Consider the following 16,332-nt stretch of genomic DNA (forward strand, 5'->3'; position numbering starts at 1 on the left):
AGAGCAAAAGAGTCAGCTTCAGTGTACAAGCTCGTTCTAGAAGTAGTCTGCTGGGAAAAGGAACCCCCAGCTAAATTTCCAATGTATTCCTGCGCTTGATTCAGTAACTGGTCAATGTAAAAACCAATCCTTTTGTACAACTTCTTCCAGCAACAAAAACTCCAACAGGTTGACACTACCATCATGCCTGTTCCAGACATATTTAAAAGAGAAATGATGATTTTCTTGAAAACCTACTTACATAAAAGTTGCAAGATGGTGGAGGGATTCCCACATCCTCCTTCCTCCATCTGGCTTGAAAGTATATTTGATAAAATATGCAACAAAGCACATGATTTATAAGGGAGAGTCAAATGGATGATTTGGGAATCGATCTCTTGTTGATAGTAAACTTCATATCCACTCGGTGTGACCTTTTTAAAACAAAATGTGGAGCTGAGGCATGAATCTGCCACAACAATTGTAAAGCAAACATACACACTCCCCTTCATATGCCCCCCCCTCCACACACACCTAGGCACACACAGAGATCAGCATAGCAGATCATGAACACCTTGGAAAAGACTGAAATGCTAAATGCCTCTCTTGATGGGCAAAAGAGCTGGTGCAGTAATTCAAATGCCTGGTACAAAAATTCTGTTTAATATTTAGCTCCTATTTAAAACACAGCTTTTCATTTCATTCTATTTACAGAATATTTTCATTTCATTTGTTTCTTTAAAATTACTTAGTTCTCACCTGTTGTATGTCTAGGAATATTTTCTTCCAAAAATAGAAAAAAATAGATGATATCTTTTCAGCAGAAAACATTGGTTGATACAATTTTAAACCATCATGATATGGAAGAATTCTTCTGTCCCTCTCGAAGGTGGAAGAAGCATTTGGATCACAGATCATCTACAATGAAATACTTGACATGTTTAAGATGCTTTCAATCAATTTTGATCGTCAATTGCTTATTTGTTGTAAACAGTAATTTTTCAGTGAAGGGAAAGTGTGTGTGGTATATCTACATGATATGTTCAAAGGCAGTTCCTACTAATGGCCAGGCTGAATTCCAGTAAATAATGTCCCGAATGATATTTTGCCGCCTTCTTTGGCACTTCATGAAATCTTACCCCGATGAAGTGCTGAAACAAAGAGATTTTCTCTTAGAGAGTGTCTCATGTTGTAACCTATCCCATGGATTTTATGCTGTAATTCTTATCTCTTTTAAAATTTACTATCTTCTGTACAGTTTTCATGAAACTTTCTGTTACAGTAGTGAATAGCACAGATAAATGTCATTTTGTACAACTTTGAATTTACCCCAAGAGCTGAGAGAAAACTTGATCCTATACTTCAATCCGAGTTTCTTCTATAGTCCGACTTTGTTTCTCTACCATCAAGCTTCTCCTTTGTTGCTGCTCCAAGCCCCGTCCAAGGTGACCTTGAATACTTTCAGGGATGGGACACCCACAACTTCTCTGGGCAACCTGTTCCAGTGTTCCAGCACTCCCACAGTAAAAAAGGCCTTCCTTTCATCTAATATGTGTAGGAAATCATAAATCTAGGCATAGAAGCTTGGAGTGCAAATTTGAAATTCTTTGGATTTGAAGCACATTTTATATGAATACTGACTTACAGATGACTAAAAGATGTTGATGGGCATTTGAGCTGACAAGTTTTGAAAAAGTGCACAGAAATTAAAATTGAAACCACTAAAATTAAAAACTCCTTGCCATTTTCTTTTTCCTCTCCTATTCAAAATTGCATATGTCAGATATCAGTGCTTCATGCAAACCTCTCAGATGCTCTCAGAGAAAAAGCTTTTCTTTCAGACTAAGTTGCGGTTGACGTAGAACACTAGCAGGAGTGAAAGATTTTCTGGGCATTGGGGCAGCACGTTCTCCTTGGATTTGTGTGCAGAATGCATTTTATCCAAACTGGAAAATAGATCCCAGCTCTGTTCTATTCATCATTCTTACTTCATCAGGCCAGAAGATTCTGTGAAAAGTAGCCTGTGGACCTTGAAGACAGCGCATGTGAACCAGATGAGAGGTGATCGAGAAGTTGAGGGAGAGAAGAAAGAGCATATGGCTGAAACCAGAAAGTATTTCTCCACGTGATCATGGAAGATTGCAGGAGCCACTTGGTACTATCAAACCAGCCCGACTTGGCACTGGTGCCACTATGGGTCTGGGAGCCATGTTGCATATCGTGCATTTTAAGGAGCCAGCTGGCCACACCCAGCCATATGCCCCCAAACACAAACCAAGCCCTTTTCTCTGGCAAACAAAACTCAGCTGCCCTGCTTCTGGATGGCAGATTGCAGGAGCCACTTGGTACTATCAAACCAGCCCAACTTGGCACTGGTGCCACCTTGGCTCTGGGAACCATCCTGCCTATTGTAGCTTTTCAGGAGCCAGCCGGTCACTCCCAGCCATAGGCCCCCAAACAGAAACCTCGGCCCGTTTCCCTGGCAAACAAAAGTAAGCTGCCCCGCTTCTGGATGGCAGATTGCAGGAGCTACTTAGTACTATCAAATCAGCCCGACTTGGCACAGGTGCCACCTTGGATCTGGGAACCATCCTGTGTATCGTGGATTTTCAGGGGCCAGCCGGCCACTCTCAGCCATATGCCCCCAAACACAAACCACGGACCTTTTCTCTGGCAAACAAAAATCAGCTGCCCCACTTCTGGATGGCAGATTGCAGGAGCCACTTGGGACTATCACACCAGCACAACATGGCACTGCTGCCACCTTGGATCTGGGAACAATCCTGCGTATCGTACATATTCAGGAACCAGCCGAACACTCCCAGCCACAGGCCCCCAAACACAAACAACGGCCCATTTCCCTGGCAAACAAAACTCAGCTGCCCCGCTTCTGGATGGCAGTTTGCAGGAGCCACTTGGGACTATCAAAGCAGCCCGACTTGGTAATGGTACCATCTTGGATCTGGGAACCATCCGGCGTATCGTGGATTTTCAGGGGCCAGCCGGTCATTCCCAGCCATATGCTCCCAAACACAAACCTCGGCCCTTTTCTCTGGCAAACAAAACTCAACTGCCCCTCTTCTGGATGGCAAATTGCAGGACGCACTTGGTACTACAAAAAGAGCCCGACTTGGCAGTGGTGCCACCTTGGCTCTGGGAACCATCCTGCGTATCGAGCATTTTAAGGAGCCAGCCGGCAATTCCCAGCCGTATGCCCCAAAAAGAAACCACGGACCTTTTCTCTGGCAAAAAAAACTCAGCTGTCCCGCTTCTGGATGGCAGATTGCAGGAGTCACTTTGAACCATACAACCAGCCTTACTTGGCACTGGTGCCACCTTGTATCTGGGAACCATCCTGCCTATCGTTGATTTTCAGGGGCCAGCCTAGCACTCTCGGCCATAGGCCCCCAAACACAAACCACAGCCCTTTTCTCTAGCAAACAAAATTTAGCTGCCCCGCTTCTGGATGGCAAATTGCAGGAGCCACTGGGTACTACAAAAACAGCCCGACTTGGCACTGGTGCCACCTTGCGTCTGGTTACCATGCGGCGTATCGTGCATTTTAAGGAGCCAGGTGGCCACTCCCAGCCATATGCCCCCAAACACAACCCACGGCCCTTTTCTCTGGCAAACAAAACTCAGCTGCCCCGCTTCTGGATGGCAGAGTGCAGGAGACACTTGGTACTATCAAACCAGCCCGACTTGGCACTGGTGCCACCTTTGGTCTGGGAACCATCCTGCGTATTGTGGATTGTCAGGAGACAGCCGACCACTCTCGGCCACAGACCCCAATCAAAAACAAAGGTCCGTTTCCCTGGCAAAAAAAACTCAGCTGCCCCGCTTCTGGATGGGAGATTGCAGGAGGCACTTGACACTGTAAAAAGAGCCCCACTTTGTACTGGTGCCACCTTGGGTCTGGGAACCATGCTGCGTATCGTGGATTTTCAGGAGCCAGCCGGCCACTGCCAGCCACAGGCCCCCAAACAAAAACCACAGCCTTTTTCTCTGGCAAACAAAACTCAGCTGCCCTGCTTCTGGATGGCAGATTGCAGGAGCCACTTGGTACTATCAAACCAGCCCGACTTGGCACTGGTGCCACCTTGGGTCTGGGAACCATCCTGCCTATCGTGGATTTTAAGGAGCCAGCCGGCTACTCCCAGCCACAGGCCCCCAACAAAAACCACGGCCCTTTTTTCTCGCAAACAAAACTTAGCTGCCTCACTTCTGGATGGCAGATTGCAGGAGTCACTTGGTGTAATCAAACCAGCCCGACTTGGCACTGGTGCCACCTTGGGTCTGGGAACCATCCTGCGTATCGTGGATTCTAAGGAGCCAGCCGGCCACTCCCAGCCACAGGCCCCCAAACAAAATCAACGGCGCTGTTCCCTGGAAAACAAAACACGCCTGCCAACTTTTTGATGGAGTTTGCAGGAGCCACTTGGTACTATCAAACCAGCCCAACTTGGCACTGGTGCCACCATGGGTCTGGTAAACATCCTGCGAATCGTGGATTCTTAGGAGCCAGCCGGCCACTCCTAGCCACAGGCCCCCAAACAAAAACCTAGGCCTATTTCTCTGGCAAACAAAAGTAAGCTGCCCCGCTTCTGGATGGCAGATTGCAGGAGACACTTGGGACTATCAAACCAGCCCAACTTGGCACTGGTGCCACCTTGGATCTGGGAACCATGCTGTGTATCGTGGATTTTCAGGGGCCAGCCGGCCACTCTCAGCCATATGCCCCCAAACAGAAACCTCGGCCCGTTTCTCTGGCAAACAAAACTCAACTGCCCCTCTTCTGGATGGCAAATTGCAAGATGAACTTGATACTAAAACCGCAGGCCGACTTGGTAGTGGTGACACCTTGGGCCTGGGAACCATCATGCGTATCGAGCATTTTAAGGAGCCAGCCGGCCACTCCCAGCAATATGCCCCCAAAAACAATCCACGGAATTTTTCTCTGGCAAACAAAAATCAGCTGCCCCGCTTCTGGATGGCAGATTGCAGGAGCCACTTTGACCCATCAAACCAGCCCGACTTGGCACTGGTGCCACCTTGCATCCTGGAACCATGCTGCCTAGCGTGGATTTTCAGGGGCCAGCCGGCCACTCTCAGCTATATGCCCCCAAACAAAACCCACGGCCCGTTTCCCTGGCAAACAAAAGTAAGCTGCCCCGCTTCTGGATGGCAGATTGCAGGAACCACTTGGTAGTATCAAACCAGCCCGACTTGGCACTGGTGCCACCTTGGGTCTGGGAACCATCCTGCGTATCGTGGATTCTAAGGAGCCAGCCGGCCACTCCCAGCCACAGGCCCCCAAATACAAACAACGGCGCTTTTCCCTGGAAAACAAAACTCGCCTGTCAACTTTTTGATGGCAGATTGCAGGAGCCACTTGGGACTATCACACCAGCACAACATGGCACTGCTGCCACCTTGGATCTGGGAACCATCCTTCCTATCGTGGATTTTCAGGGGCCAGCCGGTCACTCTCGGCCATAGGCCCCAAACACAAACCACGGCCCTTTTCTCTGGAAAACAAAACTCAACTGCCCCTCTTCTGGATGGCAGATTGCAGGAGCCACTGGGTACTATGAAACTAGCCCGACTTGGCACTGGTGCCACCTTGGGTCTGGGAACCATGCTGCGTATCATGGATTTTCAGGAGCCAGCCGTCCACTGCCAGCCACAGGCCCCGAAACACAAACAACAGCCTTTTTCTCTGGCAAACAAAATTCAGCTGCCCCGCTTCTGGATGGCAGATTGCAGGAACCACTTGGTACTAACAAACCAGCCCGACTTGGCACTGGTGCCACCTTGGGTCTGGGAACCATCCTGCGTATCGTGGATTCTAAGGAGCCAGCTGGCCACTCCCAGCCACAGGCCCCAAAATACACACAACGGCGCTTTTCCCTGGAAAACAAAACTCGCCTGCCAACTTTTTGATGGCAGATTGCAGGAGCCACTTGGTACTATCAAACCAGCCCAACTTAGCACTGGTGCCACCATGGGTCTGGTCACCATCCTGCCTATCGTAGCTTTTCAGGAGCCAGCCGGTCACTCCCAGCCATAGGCCCCCAGAAAAAAACCTCGGTCCGTTTCCCTGGCAAACAAAAGTAAGCTGCCCCGCTTCTGGATGGCAGATTGCAGGAGCCACTTGGTGCTATCAAACCAGCCCGACTTGGCACTGGTGCCACCTTGGGTCTGGGAACCATCCTGCGTATCCTGTGTTCTAAGGAGCCAGCCGGCCACTCCCAGCCACAGTCCCCCAAACACAAACAACGGCGCTTTTCCCTGGAAAACAAAACTGACCTGCCAACTTTTAGATGGCAGATTGCAGGTGCTATTTAGTACTATCAAACCAGCCCGACTTGGCACTGGTGCCACCTCTGGTCTGGGAACCATCCTGCCTATCGTGGATTTTCAGGGGCCAGACGGCCACTATCCGCCATATGCCCCCAAAAACAAACCACGGGCTTTTCTCTGGTAAACAAAACTCAACTGCCCCTCTTCTGGATGGCAAATTTTAGGACGCACTTTGTACTACGAAAACCGCCCGACTTGGCACTGGTGCCACCTTGGGTCAGGGAACCATCCTGCCTATCGTAGCTTTTCAGGAGCCAGCCGGTCACTCCCAGCCATAGGTCCCCAGACAAATACCTCGGCCCGTTTCCCTGGCAAACAAAAGTAAGCTGCCCCGCTTCTGGATGGCAGATTGCAGGAGCCACTTGGTACTATCAAACCAGCCCAACTTGACACTGGTGCCACCTTGGCTCTGGGAACCATGCTGCGTAACCCGGATTCTAAGACGACAGGCAGCCACTGCCAGCCACAGTCCTCCAAACAAAATCAACGGCGCTTTTCCCTGGAAAACAAAACTCACCTGACAACTTTTAGATGGCAGATTGCAGGAGCCAGTTGGTACCATCAAACCAGCCCAACTTGGCACTGGTGCCACCTTGGGTCTGGGAACCATCCTGCCTATTGTTGCTTTTCAGGAGCCAGCCGGTCACTTCTAGCCCTAGGCCCCCAGTCATAAACCTCGGCCCGTTTCCCTGGCACACAAATGTAAGCTACCCCGCTTCAGGATGGCAGATTGCAGGAGCCACTTTTCACCATCAAACCAGCCCGACGTGGCACTGGTGCCACCTTGGGTCTGGGAACCATCCTGCGTATCGTGTGTTCTAAGGAGCCAGCCGGCCACTCCCACCCACAGTCCCCCAAACACAAACAACGGCGCTTTTCCCTGGAAAACAAAACTGGCCTGCCAACTTTTTGATGGCAGATTGCAGGAGCCACTTGGTACTATCAAACCAGCCCAACTTGGCACTGGTGCCACCATGGGTCTGGCAACCATCCTGCCTATCGTAGCTTTTCAGGAGCCAGCCGGTCACTCCCAGCCATAGGCCCCCAGACACAAACCTCGGCCCGTTTCCCTGGCAAACAAAAGTAAGCTGCCCCGCTTCTGCATGGCAGATTGCAGGTGCTATTTAGTACTATCAAACCAGCCCGACTTGGCACTGGTGCCACCTCTGGTCTGGGAACCATCCTGCCTATCGTGGATTTTCAGGCGCCAGACGGCCACTATCAGCCATATGCCCCCAAAAACAAACCACGGCCCTTTTCTCTGGTAAACAAAACTCAACTGCCCCTCTTCTGGATGGCAAATTTTAGGACGCACTTTGTACTACGAATACCGCCCGACTTGGCACTGGTGCCACCTTGGGTCAGGGAACCATCCTGCCTATCGTAGCTTTTTAAGGAGCCAGCAGGCCACGCCCAGCCATATAGCCCCAAAAACAAACCACGGACCATTTCTCTTGGAAACAAAAATCCGCTGCCCCGCGTCAGGATGGCAGATTGCAGGAGCCACTTTGCACCATCAAACCACCCCGACTTGGCACTGGTGCCATCTTGGATCTGGGAACCATCCTGCCTATCGTAGCTTTTCAGGAGCCAGCCGGTTACTCCCAACCATAGGCCCCCAGACAGAAAGCTCTGCCCGTTTCCCTGGCAAACAAAAGTAAGCTACCCCGCTTCTGGATGGCAGATTGCAGGAGCCACTTGGTACTATCAAACCAGCCCAACTTGGCACTGGTGCCACCATGGGTCTGGTCACCATCCTGCCTATCGTAGCTTTTCAGGAGCCAGGCGGTCACTCCCAGCCATAGGCCCCCAGACAAATACCTCGGCCCGTTTCCCTGGCAAACAAAAGTAAGCTGCCCCGCTTCTGGATGGCAGATTGCAGGAGCCACATGGTACTATCAAACCAGGCCAACATGGCACTGGTGCCACCTTGGCTCTGGGAACCATCCTGCCTATCGTGGATTTTCAGGCGCCAGCCGGCCACTCTCAGCCATATGCCCCAAAACACAAACCACGGCCCTTTTCTCTGGTAAACAAAACTCAACTGCCCCTCTTCTGGATGGCAAATTGCAGGACGCACTTGGTACTACGAAAACAGCCCGACTTGGCAGTGATGCCACCTTGGGTCAGGGAACCATCCTGCGTATCGATGTTTTTAAGGAGTCAGCCGGCAACGTCCAGCCATATACCCCCAAAAAAAACCCACGGAACTTTTCTCCAGCAAGCAAAAATCCGCTGCCCCGCGTCTGGATGGCAGATTGCAGGAGCTATTTAGTATTATCAAACCAGCCCGACTTGGCACTGGTGCCACCATGGGTCTGGTCACCATCCTGCCTATCAGCGCTTTTCAGGAGCCAGCCGGTCACTCTCAGCCATAGGCCCCAAACACAAACCACGGCCCTTTTCTCTGGAAAACAAAACTCAACTGCCCCTCTTCTGGATGGCAGATTGCAGGAGCCACTGGGTACTATGAAACCAGCCCTACTTGGCACTGGTGCCACCTTGGGTCTGGGAACCATGCTGCGTATCATGGATTTTCAGGAGCCAGCCGTCCACTGCCAGCCACAGGCCCCGAAACACAAACAACGGCCTTTTTCTCTGGCAAACAAAATTCAGCTGCCCCGCTTCTGGATGGCAGATTGCAGGAACCACTTGGTACTAACAAACCAGCCCGACTTGGCACTGGTGCCACCTTGGGTCTGGGAACCATCCTGCGTATCGTGGATTCTAAGGAGCCAGCTGGCCACTCCCAGCCACAGGCCCCAAAACACACACAACGGCGCTTTTCCCTGGAAAACAAAACTCGCCTGCCAACTTTTTGATGGCAGATTGCAGGAGCCACTTGGTACTATCAAACCAGCCCAACTTGGCACTGGTGCCACCATGGGTCTGGTCACCATCCTGCCTATCGTAGCTTTTCAGGAGCCAGCCGGTCACTCCCAGCCATAGGCCCCCAGACACAAAGCTCGGCCTGTTTCCCTGGCACACAAAAGTAAGCTACCGCACTTCTGGATGGCAGATTGCAGGAGCCACTTTGCACCATCAAACCAGCCCAACTTGGCACCGGTGCCACCTTGGCTCTGGGAACCATGCTGCGTAACCCGGATTCTAAGACGACAGGCAGCCACTGCCAGCCACAGGCCTCCAAACAAAATCAACGGCGCTTTTCCCTGGAAAACAAAACTCGCCTGACAACTTTTAGATGGCAGATTGCAGGAGCCAGTTGGTACCATCAAACCAGCCCAACTTGGCACTGGTGCCACCTTGGGTCTGGGAACCATCCTGCCTATTGTTGCTTTTCAGGAGCCAGCCGGTCACTCCTAGCCCTAGGCCCCCAGTCATAAACCTCGGCCCGTTTCCCTGGCACACAAAAGTAAGCTACCCCGCTTCAGGATGGCAGATTGCAGGAGCCACTTTTCACCATCAAACCAGCCCGACGTGGCACTGGTGCCACCTTGGGTCTGGGACCATCCTGCGTATCGTGTGTTCTAATGAGCCAGCCGGCCACTCCCACCAACAGTCCCCCAAACACAAACAACGGCGCTTTTCCCTGGAAAACAAAACTCGCCTGACAACTTTTTGATGGCAGATTGCAGGAGCCACTTGGTACTATCAAACCAGCCCAACTTGGCACTGGTGCCACCATGGGTCTGGTAACCATCCTGCCTATCGTAGCTTTTCAGGAGCCAGGCGGTCACTCCCAGCCATAGGCCCCCAGACACAAACCTCGGCCCGTTTCCCTGGCAAACAAATTAAGCTGCCCCGCTTCTGCATGGCAGATTGCAGGTGCTATTTAGTACTATCAAACCAGCCCGACTTGGCACTGGTGCCACCTCTGGTCTGGGAACCATCCTGCCTATCGTGGATTTTCAGGCGCCAGACGGCCACTATCAGCCATATGCCCCCAAAAACAAACCACGGCCCTTTTCTCTGTTAAACAAAACTCAACTGCCCCTCTTCTGGGTGGCAAATTTTAGGACGCACTTTGTACTACGAAAACCGCCCGACTTGGCACTGGTGCCACCTTGGGTCAGGGAACCATCCTGCCTATCGTAGCTTTTTAAGGAGCCAGCAGGCCACGCCCAGCCATATAGCCCCAAAAACAAACCACGGACCATTTCTCTTGGAAACAAAAATCCGCTGCCCCGCGTCAGGATGGCAGATTGCAGGAGCCACGTTGCACCATCAAACCACCCCGACTTGGCACTGGTGCCATCTTGGATCTGGGAACCATCCTGCCTATCGTAGCTTTTCAGGAGCCAGCCGGTTACTCCCAACCATAGGCCCCCAGACAGAAAGCTCTGCCCGTTTCCCTGGCAAACAAAAGTAAGCTACCCCGCTTCTGGATGGCAGATTGCAGGAGCCACTTGGTACTATCAAACCAGCCCAACTTGACACTGGTGCCACTTTGGGTCTGGGAACCATGCTGCGTAACGTAGATTCTAAGGCGCCAGGCGGCCACTCCCAGCCACAGGCCCCCAAATACAAACAACGGCGCTTTTCCCTGGAAAACAAAACTCGCCTGCCAACATTTTGATGGCAGATTGCAGGAGCCACTTGGTACTATCAAACCAGCCCAACTTGGCACTGGTGCCACTATGGGTCTGGGAACCATCCTGCCAATTGTACCATTTCAGGAGCCAGCCGGTCACTCCCAGCCATAGGCCCCCATCACAAACCTCGGACCGTTTCCCTGGCAAACAAAATTAAGCTGCCCCGATTCTGGATGGCAGATTGCAGGAGCCACTTGGTAGTGTCAAACCAGCCCAACTTGGCACTGGTGCCACCATGGGTCTGGGAACCATCCTGCGTATCGTGGATTCTAAGCAGCCACCCGGCCACTCCGTGCCACAGGCGCCCAAACACAAACAACGGCGCTTTTCCCTGGAAAACAAAACTCGCCTGCCAACATTTTGATGGCAGATTGCAGGAGCCACTTGGTACTATCAAACCAGCCCAACTTGGCACTGGTGCCACCATGGGTCTGGTCACCATCCTGCCTATCGTAGCTTTTCAGGAGCCAGCCGGTCACTCCCAGCCATAAACCCCCAGACACAAACCTCGGCCCGTTTCCCTGGAAAACAAAAGTAAGCACCCCCGATTCTGGATGGCAGATTGCAGGAGCCACTTGGTAGTATCAAATTAGCCCAACTTGGCACTGGTGCCATCATGGGTCTGGTAAACATCCTGCCTATCTTAGCTTTTCAGGAGCCGGCCGGTCACTCCCTGCCATAGGCCCCCAGAGAAATACCTCGGCCCGTTTCCCTGGCAAACAAAAGTAAGCTGCCCCTCTTCTGGATGGCAGATTGCAGGAACCACTTGCTACTATCAAACCAGCCCAACTTGGCACTGGTGCCACCTTGGCTCTGGGAACCATGCTGCGTAACGTAGATTCTAAGAGGACAGGCGGACACTCCCAGCCACAGGCCTCTAAACAAAAACAACGGCGCGTTACCCTGGAAAACAAAACTCGCCTGCCAACTTTTTGATGGCAGATTGCAGGAGCCACTTGGTACTATCAAACCAGCCCAACTTGGCACTGGTGCCACCATGGGTCTGGTCACCATCCTGCCTATCGTAGCTTTTCAGGAGCCAGCCGGTCACTCCCAGCCATAGGCCCCCAGACAAATACCTCGGCCCGTTTCCCTGGCAAACAAAAGTAAGCTGCCCCGCTTCTGGATGGCAGATTGCAGGAGCCACATGGTACTATCAAACCAGGCCAACATGGCACTGGTGCCACCTTGGCTCTGGGAACCATCCTGCCTATCGTGGATTTTCAGGCGCCAGCCGGCCACTCTCAGCCATATGCCCCAAAACACAAACCACGGCCCTTTTCTCTGGTAAACAAAACTCAACTGCCCCTCTTCTGGATGGCAAATTGCAGGAGCCACTTGGTACTACGAAAACAGCCCGACTTGGCAGTGATGCCACCTTGGGTCAGGGAACCATCCTGCGTATCGATGTTTTTAAGGAGTCAGCCGGCAACGTCCAGCCATATACCCCCAAAAAAAACCCACGGAACTTTTCTCCAGCAAGCAAAAATCCGCTGCCCCGCTTCTGGATGGCAGATTGCAGGAACCACTTGGTACTAACAAACCAGCCCGACTTGGCATTGGTGCCACCTTGCTTCTGGGAACCATCCTGCGTATCGTGGATTCTAAGGAGCCAGCTGGCCACTCCCAGCCACAGGCCCCAAAACACACACAACGGCGCTTTTCCCTGGAAAACAAAACTCGCCTGCCAACATTTTGATGGCAGATTGCAGGAGCCACTTGGTACTATCAAACCAGCCCAACTTGGCACTGGTGCCACCATGGGTCTGGTCACCATCCTGCCTATCGTAGCTTTTCAGGAGCCAGCCGGTCACTCCCAGCCATAGGCCCCCAGACACAAACCTCGGCCCGTTTCCCTGGCAAACAAAAGTAAGCTGCCCCGATTCTGGATGGCAGATTGCAGGATCCACTTGTTATTATCAAACCAGCCCGACTTGGTACTGGTGCCACCTCTGGTCTGGGAACCATCCTGGGTATCGTGGATCCTAAGGAGCCAGCCGGCCACTCCCAGCCACAGGCCCCCAAACAAAAACAACGGCGATTTTCCCTGGAAAACAAAACTCGCCTGACAACTTTTTGATGGCAGATTGCAGGAACCACTTGGTACTATCAAACCAGCCCAACTTGGCACTGGTGCCACCTTGGGTCTGGGAACCATGCTGCGTATTGTGGATTCTAAGGAGCCAGCCGGCCACTCCAGCCACAGGCCCGCAGACACAAACAACGGCGCTTTTCCCTGGAAAACAAAACTCGCCTGCCAACATTTTGATGGCAGATTGCAGGAGCCACTTGGTACTATGAAATCAGCCGAACATGGCACTGGTGCCACCATGGGTCTGGTCACCATCCTGCCTATCGTAGCTTTTCAGGAGCCAGCCGGTCACTCCCAGCCATAGGCCCCCAGACACAAAGCTCGGCCCGTTTCCCTGGCAAACAAAAGTAAGCTGCCCCGCTTCTGGATGGTAGATTGCAGGAACCATTTGCTACAATCAAACCAGCCCAACTTGGCACTGGTGCCACCTCAGGTCTGGGAACCATCCTGCGTATTTTGGATTCTAAGGAGCCAGCCGGCCACTCCCAGCCACAGGCCCCCAAACACAAACAACGGCGCTTTTCCCTGGAAAACAAAACTCGCCTGCCAACTTTTTGATGGCAGATTGCAGGAGCCACTTGGTACTATCAAACCAGCCCAACTTGGCACTGGTGCCACCATGGGTCTGGTCACCATCCTGCCTATCGTAGTTTTTCAGGAGCCAGCCGGTCACTCCCTGCCATAGGCCCCCAGACAAAACCTCGGCCCGTTTCCCTGGCAAACAAAAGTAAGCTGCCCCGCTTCTGCATGGCAGATTGCAGGACGCACTTGGTAGTATCAAACCAGCCCAACTTGGCACTGGTGCCACCTCAGGTCTGGGAACCATGCTGCGTATCGTGGATTCTAATTAGCCATCCGGCCACTCCCAGCCACAGGCCCCCAAACAAAAACAACGGCGCTTTTCCCTGGATAACAAACTCGCCTGCCAACTTTTTGATGGCAGATTGCAGGAGCCACTTGGTACTATCAAACCAGCCCAACTTGGCACTGGTGCCACCATGGGTCTGGTCACCATCCTGCCTATCGTAGCTTTTCAGGAGACAGCCGGTCACTCCCAGCCATAGGCCCCCAGACAAAAACCTCGGCCCTTTTCCCTGGCAAACAAAAGTAAGTTAACCCGCTTCTGGATGGCAGATTGCAGGAGCCACTTTTCACCATCAAACTAGCCCGACTTGGCACAGGTGTCACCTCTGGTCTGGGAACCATCCTGCCTGTCGTGGATTCTAATTAGCCAGCCGGCCACTCCCAGCCACAGGCCCCCAAACACAAACAACGGCGCTTTTCCCTGGGAAACAAAACTCGCCTGCCAAGTTTTTGATGGCAGATTGCAGGAGCCACTTGGTACTATCAAACCAGCCCAACTTGGCACTGGTGCCACCATGGGTCTGGTCACCATCCTGCCTATCGTAGCCTTTCAGGAGCCAGCCGGTCACTCCCAGCCATAGGCCCCCAGACACAAACCTCGGCCCGTTTCCCTGGCAAACAAAAGTAAGCTGCCCCGCTTCTGGATGGCAGATTGCAGGAACCACTTGGTACTATCAAACCAGCCCAACTTGGGACTGGTGCCAGCTTGGGTCTGGGAACCATCCTGCGTATCGTGGATTCTAAGGAGCCAGCCGGCCACTCCCAGCCACAGGCCCCCAAACACAAACAACGACGCTTTTCCCTGGAAAACAAAACTCGCCTGCCAACTTTTTGATGGCAGATTGCAGGAACCACTTGGTACTATCAAATCAGCCCAACTTGGGACTGGTGCCACCTTGGGTCTGGTCACCATCCTGCCTATCTTATCTTTTCAGGAGCCAGCCGGTCACTCCCCGCCATAGGCCCCCAGACAAAAAGCTCGGCCCGTTTCCCTGGCAAACAAAAGTAAGCTACCCCGCTTCTGGATGGCAGATTGCAGGAGCCACCTTGCACCATCAAACTAGCCCGTCTTGGCACTGGTGCCACCTCTGGTCTGGGAACCATCCTGCGTATCGTGGATTCTAATTAGCCAGCCGGCCACTCCCTACCACAGGCCCCCAAACACAAACAACGGCGCTTTTCCCTGGAAAACAAAACTCGCCTACCAACTATTTGATGGCAGATTACAGGAGCCACTTGGTACTATCAAACCAGCCCAACTTGGCACTGGTGCCACCATGGGTCTGGTCACCATCCTGCCTATCGTAACTTTTCAGGAGCCAGCCGGTCACTCCCAGCCATAGGTCCCCAGTCACAAACCTCGGCCCGTTTCCCTGGCAAACAAAAGTAAGCTGCCCCGCTTCTGGATGGCAGATTGCAGGAGCCACTTGGTACTATCAAACCAGCCCGACTTGGCACTGGTGCCACCTCTGGTCTGGGACCCATCCTGCGTATCATGGATTCTAAGGAGCCAGTCGGCCACTCCCAGCCACAGGCCCCCAAACACAAACAACGGCCCGTTTCCGTGGCAAACAAAAGTAAGCTGCCCCGCTTCTGGATGGCAGATTGCAGGAACCACTTGGTAGTATCAAACCAGCACAACTTGGCACTGGTGGCACCTCTTGTCTGGTAACCATGCTGCGTATCGTGGTTTCTAAGGAGCCAGCCGGGCACTCCCAACCACAGGTCCCCAAACACAAACAACGGCGCTTTTCCCTGGAAAACAAAACTCGCCTGCCAACTTTTTGATGGCAGATTGCAGGAGCCACTTGGTACTATCAAACCAGCCCAACTTGGCACTGGTGCCACCATGGGTCTGGTCACCATCCTGCCTATCGTAGCTTTTCAGGAGCCAGCCGGTCACTCCCAGCCATATGCCCCCAGAGACAAACCTCGGCCCGTTTCCCTGGCAAACAAAAGTAAGCTGCCCCGCTTCTGGATGGCAGATTGCAGGAACCACTTTGTACTATCAAACCAGCCCGACTTGGCACTGGTGCCACCTCTGGTCTGGGAACCATGCTGCGTATCGTGGATTTTAAGGAGCCAGTCGGCCACTCCCAGCCATACGCCTCCAAACACAAACAACGGTCCATTTCCCTGGCAAACAAAAGTAAGCTACCCCGCTTCTGGATGTCAGATTGCAGGAACCACTTGTTGCCAAGTTGGGGTGGTTTGATAGTACCAAGTGGCTCCTGCAATCTGCCATCAAAAAGTTGGCAAGCGAGTTTTGTTTTCCAGGGAAAAGCGCCGTTGTTTGTGTTTGGGGGCCTGTGGCTGGGAGTGGCCAGCTGTCTCCTTAGAATCCACGATACGCAGGATGGGTCCCAGACCAGAGGTGGCACCAGTGCCAAGTCGGGCTGGTTTGATGGTGCAAAGTGACTCCTGCAATCTGCCATCCAGAAGCGGGGTAGCTTACTTTTGTTTGCCAGGGAAACGGGTAGA

Source organism: Melospiza melodia, chromosome 4, assembly GCF_035770615.1.
Source record: "Melospiza melodia melodia isolate bMelMel2 chromosome 4, bMelMel2.pri, whole genome shotgun sequence".
NCBI classification, from domain to species: domain Eukaryota; kingdom Metazoa; phylum Chordata; class Aves; order Passeriformes; family Passerellidae; genus Melospiza; species Melospiza melodia.